Genomic DNA, 23,148 nt, shown 5'->3' on the forward strand with positions numbered 1-23,148 from the left:
GTTTTATGAATCTAAAAACATTAGAAAACAAAATTGACCACGTATTTCAACCTACACAAATATACTATCACAGTTTGTTATTCTGTAGTGCTTGCTTCAATCTGCATTGATTTACCTTAGTAAAATCCTTCAGGATTCCAAAGCTGAATGTGTGACTCTACCATGTGGCCAAGAGATCATAAAACCAAACTTAAAAGTTTTACAGATACAGCTATGTGAAGTTTGATGCCAATTCCCCATAGCATATGCTCAGCACTTATTCATGAAACACAAGTTACAAGAAATATATACACAGAGCACATATGTGCAAGTTTTCATGCAGAAAGTATACTATTAAAGCAAAATTAGTGAACGAAAATTCAGAGATTGAAATTCTTGTAATAAGGATTAAATAAATTGGTTTGATTCTTTTACAAATAATGTTGATCATACATAAATATAACTTTGAAATATTCCTCTAGATTTCTTCTTCTAGCCAGCGCTGTGAAAATAATAGAATTTTGACATCATCTGATAACAAAAATTATTTTACTAACTAGACAATGGAAAAAATGCATAGAACCACTATTTCAGATGTCAAGCAAGTTTTAGAGAATGAAGATTCCTGGAAAAGGATTTAAATAAGGAGGGCTCTACAATCAGAGAGCTTTGTAACTAGGTGAAAATTTCAACTCCATAGCAGAGGAAGGATAATCATTACATTCCATGTCTCCTTCTGAGTTAGGAAGTCAAGGACTAGTTTTAAGGAAGTGTAAGGCAGCTATGATAGCAGGATGGAGAAGAGTATCACAGACGATGGAGATTTGCAGAGCAAGAGTTCCATGAATCTGAAAAATGGGTTCGTTTGGTCTTCATATAAATCTAAACTGCAGATATATTGGGTAGAATTTGTCAAGGCCATAAAAAGTATAAAATGTGAGAAAGGAGCAGCCACTGGATATCTGGAAGACACTTTCTAGAGATCATACAACAGAATTATTTGATCATACAACATTAATTATTTGCAGTGAACCATAAAGGAATGATAGGAGGTTTTAAACAGAAATGCAAGAAGAATTTAAGCTAAACATAAATAAAGGTTTTGTCCTCAGAAGTCTCAAGAACATTATTATTGCTCTTTTGTACCAAAAAGTTAAATGCTTTTTCTGAAAACTTTAACAGTTTGGAAGGCATGATGAAAGGGTGCACTTGATTGTAAAGTATATATTGGGGCAAAGTTTTTCTCCTTGCATTTCTCCTATTTTTTTCCACCTTACTTAGTTTGAGATTTTTTGCAGCTGTCTACAGTAATTCTAGCCTGTTTCATCATTCACACCATGTATACTGATACAGGTAACAAATTAGTGAACCAGGTCAAAACACTCTTAATATCACATTTGACAAAATTTAGTGGTTTTCACATAGCTTGTTTCCATGGAAAGCAGTTAACACCAAAATGTTTTTAGAAGAAGCTATTGGGAGAAAAGAGCAATCTCAGAATGAATATATTAATCTGCAAGTATATTGCTATCCACATAGTTCAAAGACCTTATTCTTTGAAGAAATAAAAGAAAATCAACCATCATTCACCATAACATTCAAAATAAACAGCATTTATTTAAAATTTACTCTACAAATGAAGGAAAATGGTCCCTAAGATAAGAATAAAATCAATCACTACAAAGAGATCACAAAATGATTGATATGATGGATTAAGAATAAATCAATAAAAAATTTTTTTAAAAATTTGAGAAATGTAACCCAGGATTTCCAAAACACAACAAAGCGAAACAAACAGACAAAAACATAAGAGTGGTAAGCAATAAACAATTCAGTCTCTCTGAGATTCCGAATCCAGACACTACAAACACTAGAAAATAACAACCTGGGGAAGAGATTGAGAGAGAGAGAGAGAGAGAGAGAGAGAGGTTATATTCCTGGAAACTGGGAACCAGGGAAAATCTGAGAGAAAAGTCAAAACCTACCAAAAATTGAAAAGATAAATCACACTGTAGAGAAGGGAAGCAACAAACTGCACTGTCTCCCCGACTCAGCTTGTGCTTGTGAGAAAGGAATAAACAAGGCAGGGAACTCTTGAGCTTCAGGGAGAAACACCACAGTGGGACAAACCAGTGGATGCTGTGAATGCAGTAGCTGGTAAATTATTTCAGATCACACACCTGCTCTACATCGTAGGAAGAGGGCTCCTCTGGATGCCATTCCCAGGATGGGTGGCTGAACCCTGAACTCATGGAAGCTACAGGAAGGCTTCAAGTTAGTGCTCCCATGTTCAATTCATACAGTGACTACTTTAGGGTCAGCCACAGGAGACAACCACGGTCAGGCTGGCAAGATACTGTCTGAGGGGTTTGAGCTAAATAATGTGGGCTCTACCCCTACATCCAGAGGCCAGGCTCAGCCAGATTTGCTATGAATTTGAAAGGAGCATCCCAATCCTCTTGCCTGCTGATGCCTGAATCCATCAGGGATCTGGGGTCTGGCTGCTTTCACTATATACCAGTATCAGCAGGGATACATCTTGACTTAGGCACTTTCCCCCAATTGTAAATCTCAAAAAATAACCATACATTTGACATCACAGAGGAATTTCTTGTTTTCTTTTCTTTCTTACTTACTTTTTTCTTTCTTTCTTTTGTTGCATGCTCTTTTTCTTTTGTGCTTGTTTGTGTGTACATTGTTTAAGTTTCACTTGGTTTTGTTTTTGTCTTTTTCTTTTTCCCTTCTTTCCTTTATGCTTTCTATCCCCATTAGTGTATTGAGGCTTTGGGAATTTTCCTTTGACTTTGTGCCTTGCTTTTCATTTCTTTTTCTTGCTTCATTTTCTTCCTTTATTTTTCTCTTTTTTTCCTATACATTTTTCCTTTTAATTTTTACTGTGTATAATTATTTTTTCTCCCAGTTTTTCTTCTGTTTTGTTTTTCAACAGTTTTTCATTTAACTTTACCTAATTCTGTAAACATACTTCTATTCTCTAGTAGGACCTTTTGAACAACTCCTATTTTTTTCACTCTTAAGGAATTTTTGTTCAGTTTTTTGTACTGGGGATCGAACTCACAACCTCGTGCTTGCTATGTGGGTGCTTATGCCCCTGAGCTAAAACCCTGGCTTATTTTTTTCATTCTTATATCATAGAGTCTAACATATTCCCTTGGCTTGATCCACTGCATACATAAAAGTCCCATTGGCTACCTTGAATCACCAGTGATTAGCTATTTAACATCATATGCTAGTGTTCAAATCAGAACCACCTAGAAAAGAGACAGAAAAATTAGAGCCCTATTGTGAACCTGCTAATGTTTGTAAGTTTTCCTCTTGTATTATTATATTCCAAAACTCTATGTCTTTAATAGTATATCCATAAAGCATTGTGAGTCTTTTGATAATTAGTTAACTCTGTAAAATCACTGTTGAATTTTTCTACCATTATCACAGAGATAGCTGTTGCATTTGGTTCGTATTAGCTGTGAGTCAGTATCTGGGTTGTCTTAATGTGTATGCTATAACTGCAGACCACAACTCTAGGTTTAAGGGTATCTTTATACACAGTTTGTCTTGGAGGATAGTATTATTGTTTATTCACTTGATATTAACAGGGTCTCAAAATTAATTGTTGCTTTTCTCTGCAAAGTATCACTCAGATTAACTTTGGGACCTTAACAATACTATAATACAGTTCTACAGAACTTCATTGTTGGGCTATCTATACTGGATCCTCCCCTCCAAAACTAAGCAAGGTAGTCAGATCTTGAGGCCATGGCAAAGGATTATAATTAGCTATGATCAAAGTACAACATTGAAAACCAACTAAAGAGATCTCTTTATTAGCAATGTAGACTTTAGACTCTCAAAACTTCAGTGACAATCAAAATAAGCAAACAAAAAATAATATTAGATATGTGAGAAGACAAGGCAACAAAATGTCTCCCTGAACCCTCAATTCCCCAAGACCCAATCTAGGGGGCACCAAAGAAAAGAATAAGCCATACATCTGAATTATTCTAAAGGATAACAGGATGTCATGGTTTATGTTTGTGTCCCCCAGGCCTCATGAGTTTGAATTCTGCATTTGTTATTCGTTCATTGTATAGTGCTTGGATTGATGGTGTTAGTGCTACACCCACTTAGGGGTGGAGCCAGGATGTGATGTAATGGCAGGAAGAAGGTGTGTCTTGCTCTCTTTCCTGGTTCAAGCTTGCTGTCAGCAGCTGCCATGAACTGCGGTCCAGCCGTGCCTACCTGTCTTGGAGCCAACTGAGTGTGGACTGAAACCTCCAAAAACTGTAAGAAATAAACCTTTCCTTTCCCAACTTTGGGCTTCAGGTATTTTGTCTCAACAACAAGTAAAAAGTAACTAAGACACAGGAAGACTTAGTTCTTTGAAATAATAAATAAAATTGACAGGCCTCTAGCTTACCTTACTTTAAAAAGGAAAGAAAAAACTCAAATTCATGCAATAAGGAATGAAAAGGGTGAAATCACTACAGACCCTATGGAAATACAAGACCGTCAATACTTGTTTTGAAAACATGTACTCTCTTAGGCTTGATAACACAGAAGAAATGGACAGATTCCTAGAAACATATGAAGTACTAAACCTGGATCAAGAACATGTAAAACTGCTGAATAACCTAATTTCAATGAATGAAATTGAAAATGTAATTGAATCCCTGCCAACAAAGAAAAGCTCAGGTCCAGATGGATTCACTTCAGAATCCTACAAGAAATTTAAAGAAGAGTTAAGACCAAAACTCCTCAAACTCTTCAATGAAATTGAAAGGCAAACAATCCTCCCTAACTCATTCCTGGAAACAAACATTACTGTAATAACAAAACCTGAGAAAGACCCAACCAAAAAGAACTATAGGTTAATCTCCCTAATGAACATAGATGCAAAAATTCTCAGTAAAATATTGGCAAACAGAATGCAGCAAATCACCAAGAAGATTATACATCATGACCTAATGAGATTTCTCCCAGGAATGCAGGGATGGTTCAATATACTCAAAGCAATAAATGTAATCCACCATATCAATAGAGCCAAAAATAAGAATCATATGATCATTTCTATAGATGCAGAAAAAGATTTTGATAAGGTCCCACACTGATTCATGATAAAAACCTTACAGAAAATTGGAATATATGGTCTTTATCTCAATATGATAAAAGCCATTTATGGAACACCAATAGCCAGCATCTTATTAAATGGCCAAAAACTGAAAGCCTTTACCCTAAAACCAGGAACAAGACAAGATGTCCATTATCACCACTCCTATTCCCATATAGTACTGGAAATACCTGCCAGAACAATTAGACAAGAGAGAGAATTAAAAGGAGCAAAGATAGGAAAATAAGAAGTTAAATTTTTATCTGCAGACATGCAAATAATACTCTACACATGTGATACTCTACACAAAATACCCCAAAACTCCATTGAAAGACTCCTAGGTATAATAAATAAATTCAGTAATGTAGCTGGTTACAAAGTTAAGATTCAAAAATCAATAGCATTCCTATACACTAACAACAAAAACACAAGAGAGAGAAATAAGAGAAGTCACACCCTTTACAATAGCATCCAAGAAAATAAAATACTTAGGAATTAATCTAACAAAAGAAGCAAAGAAATCACCAACAGAATAAAAAGAAAACCCACAGAATGGGAAAAAATTTTAGCCAGCAACCCCTTAGACAAAGGATTTATATCCAGAACATATAAAGAATTGAAAAACATCAAGCCTCACAAATTCAAAAACCCTCTCCAAAAATAGGCATCTGAGAGGAACACACAGTTCTCAGATGAAGATATACAAATGGAACATAAATACAAGAAGAAATATTCACCATCACTGGTCATTTGAGAAATGCATATTAAAACACTGAGATCTCATCTCACTCTGGAAAGAATAGTTGCCATCAAGAAACCAACTGATAATAAATGTTGGCAAGGCTGTGGGGAAAAGGAGCACTGCTCCACTGTTGGTGGGAGTGTAGACTGGTGAAACCACTATGGAATCAGTATGGAGAATTCTCAGAAGACTAGGATTGGAAGTTCCATTTGACCCAGCTATTCCCCTCCTGAGTATTTTCCCAGGAAAACTGAAAACATCATATCACAGTGATATATGTACACCCATGTTCATAGCAGCATAATTTTAATAGCCAAATCTTGGAAACAACAAAGATGCCCATAAACCACAGAGAAGATGACAAAGATGTGGCATTTTATACAATAGAATATTACCCAGCTATAAAAAAGATGATCTTGAGGCCTTCATAGGCAAATGCAAACATTTTGAGGCTACCCTCACTAGTGAAATAAATAAGAATCAAATTTATAAATATCACATTGTGTCTCTAGTGTGAAAAGTAATAAGAAATGTAGGAGCAATAAAACCCAAAATGTGTAATTGCTATTATAAAAAAGAGAGGAAAAGAAAGTGCTCTAAAGGATATAACTGCATGTACATTTAAGTGTGTAGGATTGATAACCCTATTACTAATTTTTTGTTGAATAGTTGAATAGAACTGCTTGCAGTCTCACTGTTTGAATGTTCACTTTGTATGCTTTACTTTTGTAACTTAAACAACTATTTCTAAGAAAACAATATGTAATTATCAACTAGTGATTTCTTACTTTTTTTGAAATTGTGTATTATTTCTATCCTTTTTCTGTTTTTGTTTCTTTAAATAAAAAAAGAAGCAAAAGATCTATTCAGGGAAATTATGATACCCTGAAAAATTGAAGAGGGCCTTAGAAAATGGAACGACATCCCTTGTTCATGGATAGGAAGAATAAACATTGTGAAAATGGTCATTCTCCCAAAATTATTATACAGATTTAATGCAATCCCAATCAAAATGCCACTAGTATACCTCAGAGATCTAGAGAAATCACTCCTAAAATTCATCTGGAACCAGAAGAGACCAGGACTAGTAAAGGCAATTCTAAGCAACAAAGGCAAGGCAGGAGACATCACAATCCCTGACTTGAAGTTATATTACAAGGCTATTGTAATAAAATCAGCATGGCACTGGAATAGAAATGGACCTGAAGGTCAATGGAATAGATTAGAAGATACAACCACAACTCAAAACACACTCAACGATGTTATCTTTGATAAAAGATCCAATCACATTCACTGGAAGAAAGATAGTCTCTATTGAAGATTGGCTCTCTCTATTGGCTCTCCACATGTTGGACACTAAAACTAGACCCATGCCTATCACCATGTACTAAACTGAAGTCTAAATGGATCAAATATCTAAATATTAAAAGAGAAATACTAAATTTGTTAGAAGAAAAAGTAGGTAAAAATCTTGAAGACATAGGGTTAGCCCGAGAATTCATGAACAAGAATCAAACTGCACGTGAAATACTTCACAGAATCAATGACTGGGATCCTGTCCTATTAAAGAGTTTTTGCATGACAAAAGAAATCTCCAGCATAGTGAAAAGAAAGCTCATAAATTAGGAAAAAATCTGGTGAACAGTACTTGAGACAAAGGACTTCAATCCAGAACATATAAAGTATTAAAAAAATCAGATCCCCAAAATTCAAAGACCCATTCCAAAAATGGGCATCTGAGATGAACAGACAGTTCTCAGATGAAGAAATACAAATGGCAAATAAGTACATGAAAAAAACGTTCAGCATCATTAATCATTAGAGAAATGCAAATTAAAACCACACTGATTCCATCTCACTCCAGAAAAAATGGCCAGGATCAAGAAAACTACCAACAACAAATGCTGGAGAGGCTGTGGGGAAAACGGAACTCTCTTGCACTGTTTGTGGGAGTGTAGACTGGTACAACCACGGTGGAGGTCAGTCTGGAGATTCCTCAAAAAGCTGGGATTGGAAGTCCCATTCGACCCAGCTATTCCACTTCTAGGCATATTCCCAGAAGAACTGAAAACCTAATACTACAGTGATATATGTGCAACCCTGTTTATAGCTGCACAATTTGTAATAGCCAGATCTTGGAAACAACCTAAATGCCCATTAACTGATGGACAGATAAAAAAAGATGTGGTATTTTTATGCAGTGGAGTAGTACTCTGCTATAAAGAATGATCACATTGAGATATTTGTAAGTAAATGGATGCAACTTGAGATCATATTCATGAATATAATAAATCCAACTCACATGTGTGAATACTATATAGTCTCCCTCGTGTAAGAAATGGTAAGAGTACATAAGATACAAAACTCAATAAACACAGTGAAAGAATAAGAATTTGCTTAAAGGGAAAAATAGTATCTCAGGGAAAATGAAGGAAAAGAAAGAGGAAGGGAAAAGAAAAAATATAAAATTATTTTTTTATTTAAAGAGAAAGAAACAAAAAATGGAGAAAAAAGTGGAGAAAGAAAACAATTACAGAAAAATAAACAGTAAGAAATCACTAGTTGATGTTACATGTTGTCATTTTAGAAATAGTTGTTCAGGTTACAAAACTAAAGCATGTAAAGTGACATTCAAATAGTGACACTCCCAACAGTTCTGCTCAATGATCTAACAAAAACTTAATAATATGGTTATCAGTCCTACACACTTGTTTTTTATCTTAAAGAGGGTGATTAAACGTATCAAAACAGTTCATAAAGAAACAATTTTATAAAATTATATAAACACATAGTATAGCTAAGATGATTGTGCTACAAGTTCTATGAGTTCTTGGAACAAAATAGTTAACATTCATAGGATTGGAACAACAACGCCTATTATTGTATAGTGATCTGAGGAACTCTTAAAGATCATTATGTAAAATAACACCCTAGTTACACTCACACCACCTTGTTTTCTGTTCTATAGTCAGTGTTCTGGCCTCTTTGTCATTGTTGTTTATATGACTTTTGTTTCGTGTTTTTCTAGGAATTTGTTTTGTTTTGTTTTGTTTTCCCCTCTAATATAGAAGGAATAAGTATACATGTAGAGACTCATGCATGTGTAGAACTTCTAAGCAGTTTATGAGACTCAATTATATACTGCATGATGAAATGAATAGCTACTTCAAAGAAAAAGAGACAGAAAGGTTCCCAGTGCTGATTCTGTAGCGTCATGATGTGAAATCCAGCAATATTGTTATTTTTTGTTCAGAATTATTAGTCTGTTTTGTTTTGTTTAATTTAACGTAGATGAAGGTACAGACAGCTATTTTGAAGAGAATGAGAGACATTTTGGCAGCCATTGTTGACTTCCCTGTTGTCTGGTTTGAAGACCTAAAATGCCTCATTATCCTGTACTGATCAGTTTTATACTATTTTGTTTTGTATGAATTCATTGTATGTGAAGATATGGACAACTATTTGGAAGAAAGCAGGAGACAATGCGATAGTGAAGATCTCCAGATTTCTTTGAAATCTGTGTCTCTTACATTGTTTTCTTATGATGTGTTTTGTTCTGTTTAATTTTACCCTCTTTCAAATACATTTAAAAGAAAGAGAAAGTAAAGCTACAATGCTAATAAATCTAAAAGAATGAATGTACCTGGCAAGATTAGCAGTTAAGCAAAGGAAAACAATAAGCAAATTAACAACAGAAAAATAATGCAATGACAGGAATAAATCAATGACTCTCAGAAATAGCCTCAATGTGAATGATCTCAATTTATCAATAAAAGACGTGCATTGGAAGAATGGATTAAGAACAAAGTCCAACAATATGCAAGAAGATATAACATATAGGGCTGGGAATACAGCTCAGTAGCAAAGTGCTTGCAAGCACAAGATACTGAGTTTGATTCCTGGTACACACACACACACACACACACACACACACACAAATATATATATATACACACACACACACACATATACAAGCAATACATTTAGGTCAAAAGGAAACTTACATGTTAAAATCAAAGGATGAAAAATAATGTTTCATGCAATGAAAACCATAAAAAAGCAGATGTAGCTATCCTAAGTGCAAAGCAGATTTCATGCCAAGACTAATCAGAAGAGACAAAGAAGGTCAGTGCATTTTAGTTAAGAAAACAATTCAACAGGAAGAGATAACTATTTGAACTTAACTACCAAATACTGGAATTCCCAACTTCATTAAACAAATAGTAACAGACAAAAAATTCAAATGCAGTGGAGAAATTTGCCTCAAAAGGGCAGTTAAATTAGACTAAAAATGAACAAAGAAATATCAGAGTTGAATCAAACCTTCAAACAAATGAACTTAATAGATATCCAAAGAGTGTTTAATCTACAAAGAACAGCATGCACATTGTTCTCTGCAGCACACAGACTTTCTCCAGAATAAAGCACACACTATCCATAAAGCATTCTTATGTAAATTAAATGATTGAAATATCTCATATATATTATTAGATTGTAGTTCTGTAAAACTAGAAATCAATGGCAAAAGATATCACAGAAAATAAACAAACACAAGGATATTAATACCCCAAATGAACAATCAATGGATAACAGATGAAATTAAAGGTTCGATAGTTCATACCATCAAACAATAATGCCAGTATGATATACCAGTCCCTACAAAAACACAATGAAAGCAATATGAAAATGTACGTTTATAGTAGTGAGTTCTTTTCAGAAAAGCAGAGCAAACATAAATAAATAAACTAATTAGGCACTTCAAATTCCTAGAAAAACAAAAATAATCCAAACTAATAATTCAAACTAGTAATCCAAAGGTAGTAGAAAGAAGGAAATTATAAAGGTCACAACTAAAGTTAATGAAATTGAAAATAAACAATACAAAGAATGAATGAGCTAAAGACTTGGTTATTGGCATGATTAATACATTCACAATGGAGATATAATTCGAATGTCTCACTGCCAGGCAGTTCTGATTTGAATCCAGTTGTTCCCACTGGTTTAAACCACCAGTAGTAAATGCATGACTTCCCTTTAGGAAGCTTGTATCACTTCTTAGGGGTATTTGCTTACAATAATGCAAAGAAACATGTTAATTTAGCAGATCAGATGTCATCATATTATACTTTCTTAATGAAAACATTAAAATGGTATCTAAGGTATACAGCAGTTATAAATGCATATTATATACACCAGCAATGGGGTACTTGTAAGATTCCCAAACTAAAATTTATGAAATGAATTAATAATAAATAAATTTTTAGTTTTATGAAATAAATGAATTTATTTATTATTATAATTTTAATTAGTGTAAATAACATTAATTAATATTTATAGGTAATAACTATTCAAATCCAAACAACTAACTAATTAATTCCATTTGTACTACCAGTGATAAAAGTTGCCCAGTGAATCAGTCATAAAAATACCACTGGTAGTCCAAGCTGACGGGACTATATTAAACAAAATAGACAAACCTTTACTGTGCATCTTTTTATTACCAAAATAAGGAAAGAAAAGACATATTCACATTGTTACAAATGAAAAAGATGAAATCACAACAGATTCTGCCAAAATCAAGGAGATCACTGTAACTACGTTGAGAGCCTGTACTCTAATAAAACAGAAAATTCAGAAGAAATGGATAAATTCCAACATACATATGAACTACAAAAGCTAAACCAAGAAGACATAAAATTCTTGAGTAATTCAATATTAGTCAGTGAAACTGAAGCAATCATAAAAATATGAATTAAAAAATATACAGATTCTGATGGATTCACTTCCGAATTGTATAAGAAATTTACAGACAATCCAACAACAATACCTCTCAAAGACTTTAATGAAATCTAAAGGGAAGCAGTACTCCCAAAATCATCCTGAGAAGCAAGCAATATCCTGATTCCAAAACCAGAAAGAGGCTAAATTAAAAAAGAGAACTGCAGACTAATCTCTTCGATGAGGATAGATGCAGACATCTTCAATAAGGTACAGCCAAACAGAATGCAACAAGTCAAAAAGTTCATACATTATGTCCAAGTAGAATTCATCTCAGAATAGAGGGATGATTCAAAATGTGCCATTCAATAATTATAGTGTACCCCAGAAAAAGAGAAAGGACAAAAGTCACATGATTATTTTAATAGACTCAGAAAAATATTTGACAAAAATCTAACATCTATGCAGAATGAAAATCCTGAATAAAGCAGATATAGAAGGTCTTTGTCTCAGTCTGACAAAAAACCATCTATGATAAACCAACATCCAACTTAATACTTAATGGAAAGAAGTTAAAATTTTTTTATTTTAAAATAAAAATTAAGACAAAAATACATGTTTTAATACTCTTGTTCAATATAATTCTTGACACATTAGTCATAGCAGTTAGATGAGAGAGAGAAATAAAAGGGGTATGGATAGGAAAGGAAGAAGGTAAATTGTGGTGATTTGCAGATGACATGATCCTCTACATAGAAGATCCCAAAAATTCCACCAAGAGACTTCTATAATTAATGACCAAATTCAGTTAAACAGGATACAAAGATAATACTCTAAAATCAATAGCATTCCTGTACACAAATAAGAGACTCACCAAGAGAGAAATAATACTTTTACAATAGAATCAGAAACAAATCAAATACTTAAAAATCAATATTACCAAGATACAAAATGAAAAACCTCTACAATGAAAGGTATAGTATGCTGAAAAAAGATATTCCCTGTTTCTGGATAGGCAGAACCAATATGGTCAAAATAGCTATATGTATTTCCAAACTTGTAATACAAATTTGATACAACCCCAGTCAAAATACCAATAACATTTCTCACAAGATTATAGAAGGCAATCCTAAAACTCATATGGAACCAGAAGAGACCTAGCAATTCTGAGCAATAAGAGCAAAGCAGGAATCATCATAATCCTGAGTTTCAAGTTATACGGCAAAGTAATGTGATAAAAAACAACATAGTATTGATCAGAAACAGACTTGTGAATCAATCAAAAAGAGAACTCAGAGACAACTCCAGGATCACTTAGTTACCTTGTCTTTTTGACAAAAGGGTCAGATGTTTCCTCTGGAGCAAGAAATTCTCTTTAATAAATGGTACTAGGAAAACTAGCTGTCCACATGCCAAAGTTGAACTTATATCTCACCATGCACTAAACTAAAATTGAAACTCATCAAATATCTAAATATTAAAGCAGAAACACTTAATTTGCTGGAAGCCAAAATAGGTAAAATTCCTGAAGACACACGTAAGCGAAGATTTTCTGAGGACAAACCTCCTTGCATAAGAAACAGTGCCAAGAATCATCCAATGCAATCACAGTAAGTTAAGAAGCTTCTGTGCAGCAAAGGAGATTACAACATAGTGAATAGACAGCCTAAAGGATGGGGAAAAAAAGAACTGTGCTAGCTACTCTGAAAGGATTAATATTTGAAGAGCTCAAAACAAATTAGACATCCCATAGTTAAACACGCCATTAAAATCTGAGGCTCTGAAATGAATAGACATATCTCACAAGAAGTGACCAATAAATACATACAAATGCTCAGCATCTCAAGCCACTCAAGAAATACAAACTAAAACAACTCCGAGATTACATCTCATTCCAGAAAGGATAGTTACCATCAAGAAATCAACTAGTAGCAATTGCTGCAGGCCATGTGGTGGAAAAGAAATCTTTCTTTATTGTTGATGAGAGGACAAACTACTCACAACCATGGAACTCAGTATGGAGATTCATCAAAAAATTAAAAATAGAAATTCCATTTGATCCAGATATTCTGCTTCTAGTTATGTACCTTGTGGTATAATGAAGACATTACACCACAATGATGTATGCATACACATGTTTATAGCAGCAATTCATAATATCTAAACCTTGGAAACAGCCCATATGTTCATTAACAGATGAATGGATAAACAAAGTATATTTATACACAACAGAATACTGGTTTGCCAGGATAATCTTGAATCGCTTGAAGGAAAATGGATGTACCCTGAGATCATAATGTTAGGTGAGATAAATCAGACATATAAGCATAAATATCACATAATCTCTTATATAAGAAACTCAATGTATAAATAAAGTACAAAATAAGAGTGACAACAGAGAAAAAAGTTACTGTAGTCCAGCATGGAGAATATGTCAGAAAGTGTACCCTGATTTAGTGCAATTGTTTTACATATTTTTATGTTTCTTGACATGTTAATCTGGCTTTTAATGAATATGCATGATCATTAACATTATAAAGACATATAAAATAAATAAATGAACCTGATTATGGCAAAAAAAGAGAGGAAAATGGAAGGGGAAATAAAAGTGGAATTGAAATGTGTTGTGTACATGTACCAATTTGTAATATTCAATGTGTTCATTACCTACTTTAAATATGTACTCATAAAAATAAAAAATGTAACAAATAAAAAGTAAAAATTTAATCATTATACCGTCTTAACACAAGCATAAAAATGGTGATGAGAAAAGTAGAAAATTTAAAATGAAAAAAGGAGCATTATAGGGATGAAAAATGTATCTTCAATGAAAAATTTGTCCAATGCTATTGAGATTAGGATCTACACTGCTGAAGTAGTGTCCAGTGAACTGAAACTATAGCAAAACAGAAATCTTTGAAAAAGAAATTATTAAGAGAAAACAAATTGAAAAAATGTGCAATGATTTAGTGATCTGTGAGATGAACCAAACAATCTGTCATGTGTATTGTGACTCCCAAGGTCAGGCCAGAGGAGCAACTCACTGGAAAGTCAGACAGAATAAATATTTGATAGAAAAATGAATAAAAAATCTTCCACATTTAACAAAAACATTAAATACATAGATACTTGATTTAATGAACTTCAATCAGAATAAAGGCAAAAAAATTGCATCAAGGATTATTAAAACTCTCCAGAAATGGAGAACAGAGAAAGTATTTAAAGCAGGCTCAGAAACACAATACACATAACTAAACACAGATACATGTTAAAACAGAGTTCTTAACCAAAAAAAAACAAAAAACAAAAAACAAAAAAAAAAACTATACAATGTATTATGAAATAGAATAACATATTTAAAATGTCAAGAAAAAATATGTTGGCCTAGGATATTAAATACAAAGAAAAATCTCTCAAAAACAAATATCACATAAGGACTTTGCCAGATAAATGAAGAGATATTTTTTAAATATTTAATTAAGGTAAAGTAGAAAAAATTAAAAATAACATAAATCAAATCATGAAAAAAGATAAAATAGTAGATTCAGTATCTGATTACCTTAAGTGCAAATGACTCAAATATCTAAAAGTCAGAGGCTGTCAGACTGAATACACGAAAAAGCTGCCTATGAGGTTTTTACTAGATACCACTTGAATCATAAAACAGGTAAAGCTAAAGAATCTAAAAGGATAAGCCATAAAATAATACCAATAACAAAACAGCAGTGTTTATTCTGACATCAGAAAATAACATCATACTCAATTTTTAAATTATCAGGGATAGAAATCAGCATTCTTCTATGACAATAATAGCTATGTATCAAGAAAATGGAAAAATTTTATTCACATGGCTCTTAATAACATGTCTTCAAAATAAATAAATAAATAAAAACAACTAAGAATATAGCATTCCTTCCTCAGTAATTGACAGAACGAGGGTAAAAAACTAAGCATATAGATAATTTAAATAAACTACCAATGACAATTACTTAATTGATATATATCTGCCATTTTATCCTGTCACCCTATTATATTTGTTCTTGAGTATTAAGAGTATTCAAGATAATCAAAATAAAAATATCTCAATAAATTTTAAATTATTAAGATAATGCTGTACTTTATTTTTACTTTGCTTTTGAATATTTTTAATCATTAAATGAGACACATTTTATCAAAGTACTTTAGCATCTATTAATTTATGACACATTTTATATGCTCCTTGACATGTTAGTCTGGCTTTTAATGTGTATGCATTAGTGAGTATAGCATCGCACTTCAAGCTGGCTTTGAACTCACTCTGTAGCTCATCATATTATATTGAACCACTGTTGAACTCTTGTCTCAGTCTCTCAAATGCTTGCATACAGGTATGCACCACCATGTCTGACATCATCTTATTATTTTCCCTTTATTAACAAAATAAATGAAATATGCACATAAATATTCATAATAATCTGATTCAATCAAATCTCTTTATTGCATTTTTATTGCATTATTTACTTGTGTCTATCTTACTTAGATGTAAGCAGGCACGCAAGCATAATTCATGGTAGAGTAGGTGCTGCCATAATAACACGGACTGCTCAGGCGGAGCAAGCAGGGGTGGAGGTCAGGCACGGTAGGAGCTGCAGGAGTGACTGTGAGTATGGAGGGAGGCTCCCTCCCTTGGCAGCTGCTCACCTTTGCTGTGCTTTCTAGTTTCTAACAGGTACCGACTGTTGTAACATATATATATATATATATATATATATCTCGTAAGTCTCACCAGAGGCAAGAGAAAGATCAAAGGTAACTCTAAGAGCAGAACAGTATGTTTGCCTAATCTAAACTTGCTTGTTAGCTCACCTGAACCTTGTTTTTCCCAAGAAATGTAACCACTTTCTTGTTCTGTAGTGCACCACGAAACCCAACCCCCCACCCCCCCACCCCTGCATTGTGAGACCAGAAGCTATTTGCGGGTTTTACAGGATAAAAACCCTGCCCTTTAGCTGTTAGGCATGCAGTCTTCCATATTGGCTACTGGAGGCTGCGTCACCATGCCTGTGCTTTAATAAATAATTATTTTTCTTTCCAAATTATTTTCTTTGGCTCCTTCCTACCCCAGGAAGTGGACCACCACATTTGGGGGCTCATCCAGGATGGAATAACAGCCCACAGACTCAATTCCTGAGGACTGATTCACTGAGAGCAAGTACTGGAGGCTCCCATTTGACCTAAAGTGGTGCCATGAAGTCTTAATTTGGTTTAGGAGGGGATGCCCTCATCCTTGGGAGGTCGGATCTTTGTTGGGAATCCTAGATCATTTGTTTTGGAGTCTCTTGACTCATTTGGATCTTGGACCCCAGCAGGGCTGCCCTCCAATTTGATACTGGAATTTGAAGGGAAGCCTCCAGCCTAAATTCATTTAGTTTACCAGAGAAAGGTTGTTTTAATTCTTACCAGTACTGGTGGTTTGGTTTTGTGTCTTTGTGTAGTCTTATCTTGTCTCATGTCTTTTGTTCTAACTTTACCCTTACAGGACACTTGGGCCTGAGAGATCCTATGTGACCTTGAGGGTGCCGATGGTTTTCTTTTAAACCCCAGCTAACCCCCACACCAGACAAAGAAAATCCTAGGTTTTGTGATTCTCTCCATATTGTTCTGTCTCTTCTTGTATTTGCTAACCTTTTCTCTTGATTTCCTCCTCTCACAGAGAACCACAGCAAGCAACAATGGGTCAGTGCCAGTGCAAAAACTGCTCCCATGCCCCTTAGTCTTGTCTTGGATCACTTTAAAGAATTTAAGAGGCGAGCTGAGGGTTACCGGGAGCCTGTTTTCAAAGGAAGACTAGTGATTTTTGCTTCTCAGGAGGGGCTGATAGGGACAAATGGAGTCTGGCCCCTGACTGGATCCTTTGACATGGGCACTGCCCAGGCTGTCCGCTGGTATGTGTTTGGGCCCCCCAGACCAAATTGTTTACATTCAGATTTGGTTATATCTCATCTCTAGTTCTCCACCGTGGATTCATGGTTCCCCGCGAGTGGAGTGGTGGCAACATTGAAAACAAAACCAAAATCACCTGCGCCCAACTCCCAACCCTTGGTACCAGTTTTACCATCAGTGGACCCCCTGGAAGACGTCCTCCTCCCTCCCCCATGTCTCTTCCTAGAGACCCCTCACCCGACACCTCCCCCCACCCTCCCAGTCCTATCCAGACCCCAAGCAGACCCCGGCCAAATTCACCTGACTCCACCATGGCGGCGTCAGCACTCTGTCCCCTTCGGGAGGTTCACGATCCCTGGGAACTAGGGGACTCGATTTTTGTCTATCTCTCTTTGCTACTTCTGACTTGCATAATTGGAAGGGCCAAAAACCCCCATTCTCCAAGGATCCCTAAAACCTTATTCGTCTAATTGAATCTATTTTTTTCCACCCATCATCCCACCTGGGACAAGTCAGCAGATTTTAAGAGCTCTCTTCATCTCTGAAAAGTGAACTCGCACTTGCACTCTAGGGCGAAAAGGCGTCTGGACCCAGAAGGGACCCCCATGGCTGATCCAGAACGACTAGAGCACTTGTTTCCTGACCGGAACCCCAGCACATCTGGAGGTAGGGAGGCTCTGACCCAATATCGCTAACTGTTTCTAGCAGCACTTCATGAAGCAGCTAAGAAGCCCATGAATCTGTCCAAGGTGTCAGAGGTAAGACAATTGGCTGATGAGTCCCCTTCTGTATTCCTGGAGTGCCTCTTAGAGGCCTATAGACTCTATACTCCAATTGATCCAGTTGCATGTGATAATACAAGGGCTATTAATATTGCCTTTGTATCTTAGTCAGCCCCAGATATTAGAAAAAAATTACAGAAACTGGAGGGATTTGAGGGGATGCCCCTAAGTCAGTTAATAGAGATAGCACATAGGGTGTTTGACAATAGAAAGAGCTGGCAAGAGGCAAACAATAAGAAGGTCACAAAGGTATTAGAGCTGTTGTGTGAAAAAGAAGCTAAGCAGAAACAAAAAGAAAAGACAAATGAGAAAGACAAAAAACGGACCCCACTCAAAAAGAACCAATGCCCTATTGTAAAGAAACAGGGCACTGGTGAAAGGACTGCCCCAAGTTAAAGGCAAACATGGAAAGGGATGACAAGACTTTGTTGAGCCAACAATGAGGGTGTCAGGACTCAGATGACCCTCTGAGCCCTGGATAACTTGGCAATTGGGGGGAAAACCAGTAAATTTTCTGGTGGACATGCGTGCAATTTATTCTGTTCTAACTCAACCATTGGGAACTCTGACTGACAACAAAGTAAATGTGGTCAGAGCCACCAGAGGGTGAAAATCATACCCAAAGGTGGTGGCCTAGTTAACTTGCCCTGGGAAAAGGACCACTATGCATGAATTTCTATGGGTTCCAGAATGCCCCGATCCACTGCTAGGCAGACCTTCTTCGTAAGTTAGAAGTCCAATTGAGTTTTCAGGTAGAGACCCACAACTGATTCTGGGAACAACACCTGGGAAACAAATCAAGGTACTTGCCTTCCTTCCTGAAGGGGAAAATCATCTCCTGCTGGGAGATGATCCCACTCCAGAGACTGATAGAGATCTCTTGCAGGCTTGGCAAGCAGAGATACCAGGAGTCTGGAATGAAAATAACCCCCCTGGTCTGGCAATAAATCAAGTTCCTCTGGTAATAGATTGCCCCAGGGGTCTGCCATCAGCTTTAGACAATATCCAATAAGTTTAAACACTTCTGCCCGATGAGGATCAGTCAGCCCCATTCCCTGAATGCTCCACCTTGCTTGACAGCTACCAGAGCCTTCCATCTGACCTGACTGACAAACCTCTAGAAGGGGAACATCATTCTTCTCAGATGGTAGCAGCTACATGTACCAAGGTAAATGAGTTGCAGTGGTGGCTGTGACCTCCAAGACCTAGATTTTGTGGATACAGAGGCTGGAAGCTGGCACTTCTCTCCTCAGCGAGCTGAACTCATCGCTTTGACAAAAGCCTTGAAACTGGCTGAAGGTAAGTGGATTAACATCTACACCGATAGCAGATATGCTTTTGCTACCGCTCATGTACATGGGGCAATTTGTCAGGAGAGAGGACTATTGACCTCAGCAGGAGATAAAATAAAAAATGCCCCCCAAATATTAGACCTGCTGGCAGCAATTTGGTTACCTGAGAAAGTGGCCATCATACATTGCAAGACCCACCAAAAAGGAGATGACCCCGTTACCAACGGAAACAATTTGGCTGATATGGCAGCCAAGGAAGCTGCCATAAAATCAGTGGGGTCTGAAGAAGGGGACATAGATAGAGGAAACCACTCCTACCCTCTTGCTAATGCCTCCAACATTATCAGAACCTGTGTATACACAAAAGGACCTCCACTTGGCCACCCAACTCCAGGCGAAGCTGGACATTCCAGGGAGCTGGTTACCAGATAAGAGAATCTTGCTGCCTGAAGTCCTCGGACAGGAGCTCATTCAGCAAGCTCATCAGTCCACTCATTTGGGAGGATCAAAACTAGCCGAGCTCTTTTGGGACCAATTCTTTATACCCCAGCTGTCCAAATTGACAGCGGCTGCCAGTTCAAGATGTCCTCAGTGTCAATTAGTTAATCCAAAATGACTACTCGTTTTTGGGGAACTTCCCAGCACTGGGAAATAGACTTGACTGAAATGAAGAAGCTGGGTCTCCAGGGACACAAATACCTGCTAGTGATGGTTGACACCTCCATTGGGTGGGTGGAGGCATTTCCCATCAGGTTAGAATCAGCTCTTACGGTGGTTAAAAAGTTGTTATATGAGATCATTCCTCATTTTGGCCTACCCTTTTCTATGGGGTCTGACAATGACCCAGTTTTCATAGGCCAGATAACTCAAAAACTAACCCAGGCCTTGTAGATTGATTGGAAACTTCACTGAGTGTACCGGCCTCAAAGCTCAGGGCAAGTAGAGAGGCTAAAAACTGGTGATAATTGGGTACGTCTCCTTCCTGAGGACCCTATGTACTTTTTATGTTTCTGATATATCCCCTTTTGAAGCCATGTATAGGAGGCCTCCTCCTCTCATTCCAAAACTCTCTGAAGAAAAATTGGTGAAATTGACTAATCAAGATCTCATTAAGTCCCTGCAGTCTCTTCAGCCAGGCATTATCTAGTACCATTCAGGACATTCAGGATCAGATAGATTCCTTAGCTGAAGTGGTCCTTCAAAATAGAAGAGAGCTAGACCTCCTGACAGCAGAACAAGGAGGGATCTGTGTGGCATTGCAAGAACAATGCTGCTTTTATGTAAACAAGTCTGGCATTGTTGGAGATAAAATCAAGAGATTGCAGGAAGACCTGGAAAAAGGAAAAGAGAGCTATTTGAAAACCCCCTTTGGAGTATCTGGAATGGAATCCTGCCTTATCTTCTGCCCTTGCTTAGACCGTTGCTAGGATTGCTACTCTTGGTTTTAATAGGCCCTTGTATAGTCAATAGGCTAACTACCTTTATCAGGCAGCAAGTAAAAGATGTGAGATTGATGGTGTTACGCCACCAAGGTTATGAAAAGTTACTGGTTCACCATCAAGATTAGTTCTCAAATCTTCCCCAAAGATTTGGAGAAAACACAAAATCAGTGGGCAATGCTGTAACCTATATATACATTAAAAAAAAAAAAAAACCCTCATAAGTCTCCCCATAGGCAAGAGAAAGATCAAAGGTAACTCTAAGAGCAGAACAGGATGTTTGCCTAATCTAAACTTGCTTGTTAGCTCAGCTGAACCTTGTTAGTCCCAAGAAATGTAACCATGTTCTTGTTCTGTAGTGTACCACGAACCCCCACCTCCCTGCATTGTGAGACCAGCAGCTGTTTGTGGTTTTACAGGATAAAAACCCTGCCCTTTAGCTGTTAGGCGCACAGTCTTCCATATTGGCTACTGGAGGCTGCGTCGCCAGGCCTATGCTTTAATAAATAATTTTTTTTCTTTCCAAATTATTTTCTCTGGCTCCTTCGTGGACCACCACACTGACCAATTCAGTCCTTGACCCAGGGCTTATCATTCTGGATCATCATGTTTTCTTTGTCCAGCACAGAACCTGATACACAGTAGATTCTACTTTTTGTTGAATGGATAAATGAATGAATGAATGAATATACTGTCGATGTCCGCTCCCGGCCGGCAGGAAGGACACACGACAAAGTCTGGCAGTGGACAACCTTTTCTTTTATTTTTCTTCTCCGTACAGCCTGCCCTGGGATCGCTCCCAGCCGAAGCCTCCTCTGGTCCGCTCCCCGCGGCTCCTTCCGGGCTTCGCTCCGAAGCCTCTACCGGTCCGCTCTCCGCGGCTCCTTCTGGGCTTCTACTTCCGGGCTTCTTCTTCCCCCCCAGGGGTGGCACCAGTATATATACGGATACAGTGTCCAATCATGTTAAAGTGAGCAAGGCAAGCTGATTGGCTAACATCATCAGTTGCCAGGCAGACTATATTGTTGAGCGGGTTGCTTACGCGGTAAGCAGGAAACTAACGTGCTCGATGGGAGGGGTAATCTACCTCAGGCTTTGCTCTTTACTACAGGCCTCACGTCCGCCAAGTGAGGCGACCGGGCTCGGGGCTGCGGCTCCCAACAATATACTTCACTTAAGATAAAACAGAAGACAATTTGAAAAGACTATGGCTTAACCAACAGCAAGAACAATGCTCTGAGCTTCAGTGAGCAAAGCAGTGTAAGGAGGAAAATAGCTTGACCATGGAGGACTTTTTTATGTAATTTTTATTATTTTTATTTTTACTATTATTAGTAGTAGTATTTTTGAGACACTGTCTCACTATGCAACTCAGGGTGGGCTTGAGCTCACTTGTAGCCCGAACTGACTTCAAAAGCACAGTGATCCTCCTGCCTCAGCCTCCAGAGTGTTGGGATTATAGATGTGCACCACCACACCAAATTTTTGGAAGGTTTTGAACTTTTAGAGTAGGTGATTTTACTTTCCCCTGGAAGTACTGGGAATGCTTTTTAACAAAGTTGACATATTAACATACTACTTTAAGAAAATTCAATGGAAATAATGCAACAAATTAGGGTGATGTTGCGGGAGCTCAAGTGGAAGCCAAGAACCAAATGGGAACAATGACTGTGACAATACTGCCATGATATAAGACAACGTAAATGGTGATGTCAGTCATCATTTAAAGGGGACTAAGCTTGAAGAAATTTAGAAAAGTTCAATCTCTCATCATTTAAAAATAATGATCAGTTTGGAGAATTGTTTTCTAAACCCTTGGTATTATTTTTCTCTCATATTATGCTCCTTATGTGTTGAAATTTTTTATAGACACAATCAGTCTACTAGCCAGTTAATAAACCTGATTTCTTCCCACTTAGCCCTACACAAAGTCCTTTATGTATTACTAAAAATATTTCTCAATTTTAAAACTGGAGAAATTGTTGAACTGACCTAGAAAAAGCTACTTATTTGGAATTGAATTTATTTGAAATTAATATCTATGGGAACTTTATTTACTGCTAGGCATTCTACCATGTCATACAGAGAACATTTTGTACATTAAAAGGCTTTATTCTATTTTGTTGTATCATTTGATTAAAATGGGAAT

Source organism: Cavia porcellus, unplaced genomic scaffold, assembly GCF_034190915.1.
Source record: "Cavia porcellus strain 051 isolate PalLab524CR breed Dunkin Hartley unplaced genomic scaffold, mCavPor4.1 scaffold_2, whole genome shotgun sequence".
Classification (NCBI taxonomy): Eukaryota; Metazoa; Chordata; class Mammalia; order Rodentia; family Caviidae; genus Cavia; species Cavia porcellus.